This window comes from Trachypithecus francoisi, unplaced genomic scaffold (genome assembly GCF_009764315.1).
Source record: "Trachypithecus francoisi isolate TF-2019V2 unplaced genomic scaffold, Tfra_2.0 Lachesis_group11, whole genome shotgun sequence".
Lineage (NCBI taxonomy): Eukaryota > Metazoa > Chordata > Mammalia > Primates > Cercopithecidae > Trachypithecus > Trachypithecus francoisi.
The window spans coordinates 79,241,064-79,248,343 of NW_022681456.1; positions in this window are offsets into that span (position 1 = coordinate 79,241,064).

Below are 7,280 nucleotides of genomic sequence, written 5' to 3' on the forward strand. Positions count from 1 at the left end.
GATTTGGATGGGGAGACAGCCAAACCATATCATTCTACCCTGGCCCCTCCAAAATTTTATGTCTTCACATTTCAAAAACAGTCATGTCTTTCCAACAGTCTCCAAAGTCTTAACTCATTTCAGCATTAACTCAAAAGTCCATAGTCCAAAGTCTCATCGGAGACAAGGCAAGTCCTTTCCACCTGTAAGCCTGCAAAATCAAAAGCAAGTTAGTTACTTCCTAGATACAATGAAGGTACAGGCATTGAGTAAATATAGCCATTCCAAATGGGAGAAATTAGCCAAATCAAAGGGGCTACGAGTCCTATGCAAGTCCAAAATCCAGGAGGGCAGTCAAATATTAAAGCTCCCAAATGATCTCCTTTGACTCCAAGTCTCACGTCCAGGTCACGCTGATGCAAGTGGTGGGCTCCCATGGCTTTGGGCAGCTCTGTGACTTTGCAGGGTATAGCCCCCCTCCTGGCTGCTTTCCCAGCCTAGCATTAAGTGTCTGCAACTCTCCCAGGCACATGGTGCAAGCTGTCAGTGAATCTACCATTCTGGGGTTTGGAAGACAGTCACTATTTTCTCACAGCTCCACTAGGCAGTGCCCCAGTAGGAACCCAATGTGGATGCTCTGCCCCACATTTCCCCTTCACACTGCCCTAGCAGAGGTTCTCCATGAGGGCCCCTCCCCTGCAGCAAACTTATGCCTGGGCATCCAGGCATTTTCATAAATCCTCTGAAATCTAGGTGGAAGTTCCCAATCCCCAATTCTTGACTTCTGCACATTCACAGGCTCAAAACCACATGGAAGCTGCCATGGTTTGGGGCTTGCATCCTCTGAATCCATGGCCTGAACTCTACATTGACCTCTTTCAGCCCCAGCTGGAGCAGATGGGATACAGGGCACCAAGTCCCTAGGCTGCAAACAGCATGGGGACCCTGGGCCCAGCCCAAAAATAATACTTTTTCCTTCTAAACCTCTGGGTGTGTGATATGAGGGCCTGCTGCAAAGGTCTCTGACATGCCCTAGAGACATTTTTCCCCATTGTTTTGGTGATTAACATCTGACTCTTCATTATTTATGCAAATTTCTGCAACCAGCTTGAATTTCTCCTCAGAAAATGGGATTTTCTTTTCTATTGCATTGTCAGGCTGCAAAATTTCCAAACTTTTATGCTGTGTTTCCCTTTTAAAACTAAATGCCTTTAACAGCACCCAAGTCACTTCTTGAATGCTTTGCTGCTTAAAAATTTCTTCTGCTAAATACCATAAATCATTTCTCTCAAGTTCAAAGTTCTACAAATCTCTAGGGCCAGGGAAAAATGCTGCCAGTCTCTTTGCCAAAACATAACAAGAGTCACCTTTGCTCCAGTTCCCAAAAGTTCCTCATCTCCATCTGAGACCACCTCAGCCGGGATTTCATTGTCCATATCATTATCAGCATTTGGGTCAAAGCCATTCAACAAGTCTCTAGGGAATTTCAAACTTTCCCACATTTTCTTGTCTTCTTCTGAGCCCTCCAAACTGTTCCAACCCCTGCCTGTTACCCAGTTCCAAAGTTGCTTCCACATTTTCAAGTATCTTTTCAGTGGCACCCCACTCTACTGGTACCAATTTACTGTATTTAGTCCATTTTCACACTGCTGGTAAAGACATACCTGAGAGTGGGCAATTTACAAAAGAAAGAGGTTTAATTGGCTCACAGCTCCATTTGGCTGGGGATGACTCACAATCATGTTGGAAAGAAAGGAGGAGCAAGTCACATCTTACATGGGTAGCAGCAGACAAAAAGAGAGGGCTTCTGCAGGGAAACTGCCATTTTTTAAACCACAAGATCTCCTGAGACGTATTCACTATCACAAGAACAGCATGGGAAAGACATGCTGCCATCATTCAATTACCTCCTACCAGGTCCCTCCCACAACATGTGGGGGAATTCAAGATGAGATTTGGGTGGGGACACAGTCAACCATATCAAGTAGGCATTATTATTATTACCTCTGTTTTATAAATTAATTAATGGGATACAGAGAAAATTGTTTGCTCAACATCATAGCACTCATATCCAAATCCCACAGGGCTGGTATTTGGATATAAGCAGTCTACCTCCACTACACTATATTGCCATCCAAAAGCAGGTAATGGACAGTTAAGTATAAGTCCAGAATCTATTCTCTGGATGCTCTAGGAAGGACACTAAAAGTAAAATGATTATCAGTAGTTCTTCTGGTGACTCATCCTGAAGCAGCTGGTGAGATGGCATCCTCATTTGGTTCCCCATTGTCCAGAATATGTTCAGAAGAGCCATATTTTGCCCACAATATGCTTGCTGGAGATTCAATTTTAGGAAATATTTTTGACCACCACAGCTCACAATGCAACATGAGAGGATGGTAGTATCTTGGTTCCTAAAAGCTTCTACAATAGGAAACATACCCTCCCACTCATGGGCCCTTCCCTGAGCCCTACCTTACGTCAATCTCATGTCTGAAGACTCTAAATCCTGAATATAGAGCAAAAAGAATAACCTGTCTCATGAAAATAGAATACAAAACCCTTTAGGATTTGAGTCAATTAAAGTGTTGAAAGGAGACCTTTGTGGGAGCTGGTTGTAGAAGCAAGCCATATTCTGTTCACCAGCCTGAGACTCAGCTTCCAGGTGGAGTTTTCTCATTGTTCCACTAACTTTAAGAATCAAAAATAGCAAAAGAATACAAGAAATATTCACATAGCCCAGTTCTTCAACTCTGACATTTTGCTTCTACTATAAATGATTCTTCTACCACAAGATCTAGTTGAAATTCTCATTTTGCCCTTGTTCCTGCCCTCCTATTCTCTCAGCTACAACTACTTTAACTTCTAGACTCCTTAATGCTGGTATGAACTAGGATGGCAGGGAGTCAAGAAACAGAGGCAACACATGCCACACAAAGCTGTACTAGCCCTTTGGAGTTCAAAAGTGAGTATTTTAAGATACCAGAATTTTAGGGTGGGAAAATGGATAAAGATAAGTGAAGAAACTGACATTTTCTAAGGGTCTGTACCACACAATTGTTGTATAGTAGTCTGCATATATTATCATCTCCTTTAGAAATACATATAACCAGCATTATCTGAGCTTTTTGCATTGAGTTGACAGCATTACCTCATCTAATTACCTGAATTACCTCATTTAATTGCTGCAACAACTCTTTGGGATGAGTGCTATTTTATCACTTTTATTAGGAGGTGAGGAGAATGAGGTCCATTAATTCATCCATTCAATAAATATTTGAGTGCTTTCTATGTGCAATAGGCACTGGGGATGTATCAGTGAACAAAACAGAAAGGACAAGCAACTTGTTCAAGATCACACAACCAGGAAATAAATGCTGTACTTTGAAAGCTTGCTTATTTCTATGCCTCTTTTATTTATTTTTATTATTATTCTATCCCTTTATTCTTGAGCATTGGAAGGATAGGATAGATTTTAATAAAAATGAAATAAGTTAATACCCCATTCCAGAATCCCATCTCCTCCAAAGAGTAACATTGGTTAGATAAAGGGAAGTAATGGTCCCAGGGAGTTACCATAAAAGGAGATTCCTCATGGCAAGTTGAATAGTTTCCACAACCCACCCCTGCCCTCTCCGCAAACATACACACACACACACACACACACACACACAGAGAGAGAGAGAGAAGAAGAGAAAGGGGGGGGGAGAGAGAGAGTGAATACACAACTATATGGTTACATGCCAATTTAGTCACATCCAGGGTGACAATGAGTTCTGGTTTTCTTAGCACAGTCATAGTTACCACCTGTTATAGATCAACTAATGCCTATTATTTTTAGAGCTTCACTTACTTTTTAAAATACCACAGCTTGTATGTATATTGTATTGTCACCCCACTCACACTGTGCATTGAAGTACCAAACTTGCCCATTCCTTGACTTTAGGACCATAACGCTCCCTGGTTCATCCTAGTTAACTCCATCATTAAAGGAAAAATCTGTCTCATCCTCGCTAGGCTGAAAAGGGTCATAATGAAGGGAGTTAGAGGAGTATAGAGATATTGGAGGCTCAGGGTTTAACAAATAAAAGATGATTAAAACGAGAATTGGAAAAGTAAAGTGAGGGAGGGGGAGTAAAAAGGCAAAAACAAAATCAAACTCTCTTTACCCTATCCAGTGACTCAGTGAAAAAATACTCTCTTTATATTCAGCCTCCACTCCTTCTACCTTCACCCAGATGAATCCAGGAGTTAGAAGTTCAAATCCAGCTTTAAGGGTGAGAGTTGTTTTCCCCCAGGCTAGAAGAGATTTAATGTCTTTAATAGCTAAATTCAGGCTCTCAATATTTCCTGTGGGTACCAGCTGTGGCCAGGCATAAACCACTGCGCTATCCTCTAGGAACCTCCTGTGGTAATTGGCCCGGAGATGTTGCTACCTATTACTAAGGGTGTTGGTGGAGTCTTTGCCTGTACACACTCATGTATAGTTATTTATTTGTGGTATTAAGGATTTTATCTTGCACTTAAGAATGAATGAAATGCCCAATCAAGTTCCCTGAGGCCTTAAGATGTGATAGATCTGCCCTCCCTGTCCACATCTTCCCTTTTACTCCCAGATGGCTCCAGAAAAATGCAGGCCTCCAGATGTATGAGCTTCTTTACCCTCTCCCTAACTAATTCCCTTCACTCTCTCTTCTTCAGGCTTTTGGGTATCTCCACCTCCCTCGCAGCCCCCTCCCTACTGTGTGCCCTCTTCCCCCTTCCTTCTTTCTTCTTCTTTAGTGCACATGTTCCTCGATTTGATTTACTTCTGTACATTGTGTGGCTGTGCAACCGTTGGTCCTTAGAGAGCCCTCAAAGGGAGCACTCCATCTGTCAGCCTTTCACCAATCCCACTCTGGCCCCCAGCCATCACTCCCTCCCTTTCCTCTTCCCTGTGGGCAATTTCTAAGAGAGCTGTGGAAGATTTAGGTAAACTTCCCTTTCCCCACTTCAGCCCACTTCAGCCCTAGCCGGAGGCCTCTATTTTCCCTGCTCTCCCCCACGCTCACTCAACTTGATTCCTGCTATCCCCTCAAGAAAAACCTTTGAAGTCACTGAAGTCAGTGAGAACAGTACTGTTCAGTGAAGTTGCTCTCCTACTGGGATGCCTGAGGCTACATAATTAAGACTTACTGATGCAACAGTACATCGGGTTATCAGTAAAGTCAGGATCAGGCACACTGATGGTAGGGAGTAGCGATGCAGAAAATGCCAATCACCTGATAATCCAAAATTATATCCCATTCAACACATATCTATTTGTTCAAATCCTGTGAGGTGCTGGGGATGCAAATGTGAATAAAATAGGAAATGATTCAGGAATTCCAGAGTTTCATAGTCCAGTGGTGACTATTTGCACATACGAATAACTTTAGTAGAGGAAAAGGTATGATGAGTATAAAACATGCTCTAGGATTCTAAGAAAAGCTGTCTCATGGCTCAGAGAATGGTTCCAGTAGGAGGTGAAATTTGATCTGTGCTTTGAGACAGATGCAGCTTTGTACTGTATTTCATTAACTCAGCACCAAATATGGTCTGGATATTTACATGAATTTTTCTCTAAAGCTTCACAGTAACCTACTTTAGGTACCATGTATAAGTAAACTTGCAGGCGTTTAACTTAAGAAGAATTTTTTAAAACTTAGGTGTTTTATTTTTGATTTTGGTGTGGAAGAGTTGTGAGAGCTGGAGAAAGTCAGCAGATTTCCTTGGTATATCATTTTTGACTGGGATTGATAATGCAAATATTTGTTTTCTGGGAAAAGTATTGCATAATAGTGCTAGCTTTTAAGATTCTAATCATTTGGAGTCATAGAGAATATCAAACTCCTATTTGCCAAGACCTCTAAATGTCTGCCTTACATTTATTTTTCCTCCATTGGGCAGAAAGTTTGGATTATTTTGTGGATGAAAATAAAAGAAAAACTAATATACCTATAGTGACTTGAATGAAGTTACCCACTACAATGGCTTGACTTATGTGACTGGAGTTTATCTGGAAATAAACAAAATCAAACCACTTATAGCCTCTTTGGAGTTGAGATGTGACTATATTCCTTTTATCTCATATTTTACCTAAGGTGTTTCTATCTACAGGAAACAATCCCATATTCAGAATTATTCTTGTGTGCAAGTAAATTAATCTGTTATCTGTATAAGTCAAAATAGGAAATAACTGAAATGGGCTCAGTAGAATCATTAATTCAATTTAGGTGAGCTCAAAAGATGAAACATCATAGCTTTTACCTATAATGTTTGCAGTAGATACATACAACGTAGAAAAGGCCATAAAGTAAATAAAAATGACATAACATACAAAATTATACAATATGATCACAATTACCTACAAGGCATACTAAGAATTTAAATCTTTCTACACCTGTAGTGTAATGGACTCACAGTTCCACGTGGCTGGAGAGGCCTCACAATCATGGTGGAAGGCAAAGGCACATCTTACATGGCAGCAGGCAAGAGAGAATGAGAGTCAAGTGGAAGGGGAATCCCCTTATAAAACCATCAGCTCTCATGAGACTTATTCATTACCACAAGAACAGTATGGGGGAACTGACCCTGTGATTCAATTATCTCCTCCCGGGCTGCCTCCCACAACACGTGGGGATTATGGGAGCTACAATTCAAGATGAGATTTGGGTAGGGACACAGCCAAACCATATCACAGGGTTTCACCATATTGCCCAGGCTGGTCTTGAACTCCTGGGCTCAAGTGATCCGTCTGATTTCCGAAGTGTTAGGATTACAGGCATGAGCCAGCATGCCTTACCAAAAATATGTCTTAAATAAATTTTTTTTCAGAATTCACAAAAAAAGATTAAATGAACATCCAATGACTGTTCACCATCCAAGACTCTTCAAAATCCTCACCTCGTAACTCTTATCTTGCTTTCTCTCCCCATTCTAAACTATTATATTGTCATTCTTACTCAGTTCTATTCATTCCTCACATTGAAAACTCTTTCTTAAACTATGCCTGCAAACCTTATAAATATCTTGACTCCTCCTTGTCTTCATAAAAAAATAACATTAAAACTCTAACAAGATAGTGATCTCTCTTGCCAGCAAAAAACTCAGCTTTGTACATTCATGTGGCCAACAAACATGAAAAAAGCTCAACATCACTGATCATTAGAGAAATGCAAATCAAAACCACAATGAGATACCATCTCATGCCAGCCATAATGGCAATTATGTCAAGAGATAACAGATGCTGGTGAGGTTGCAGTGAAATAAGAATGCTTTTA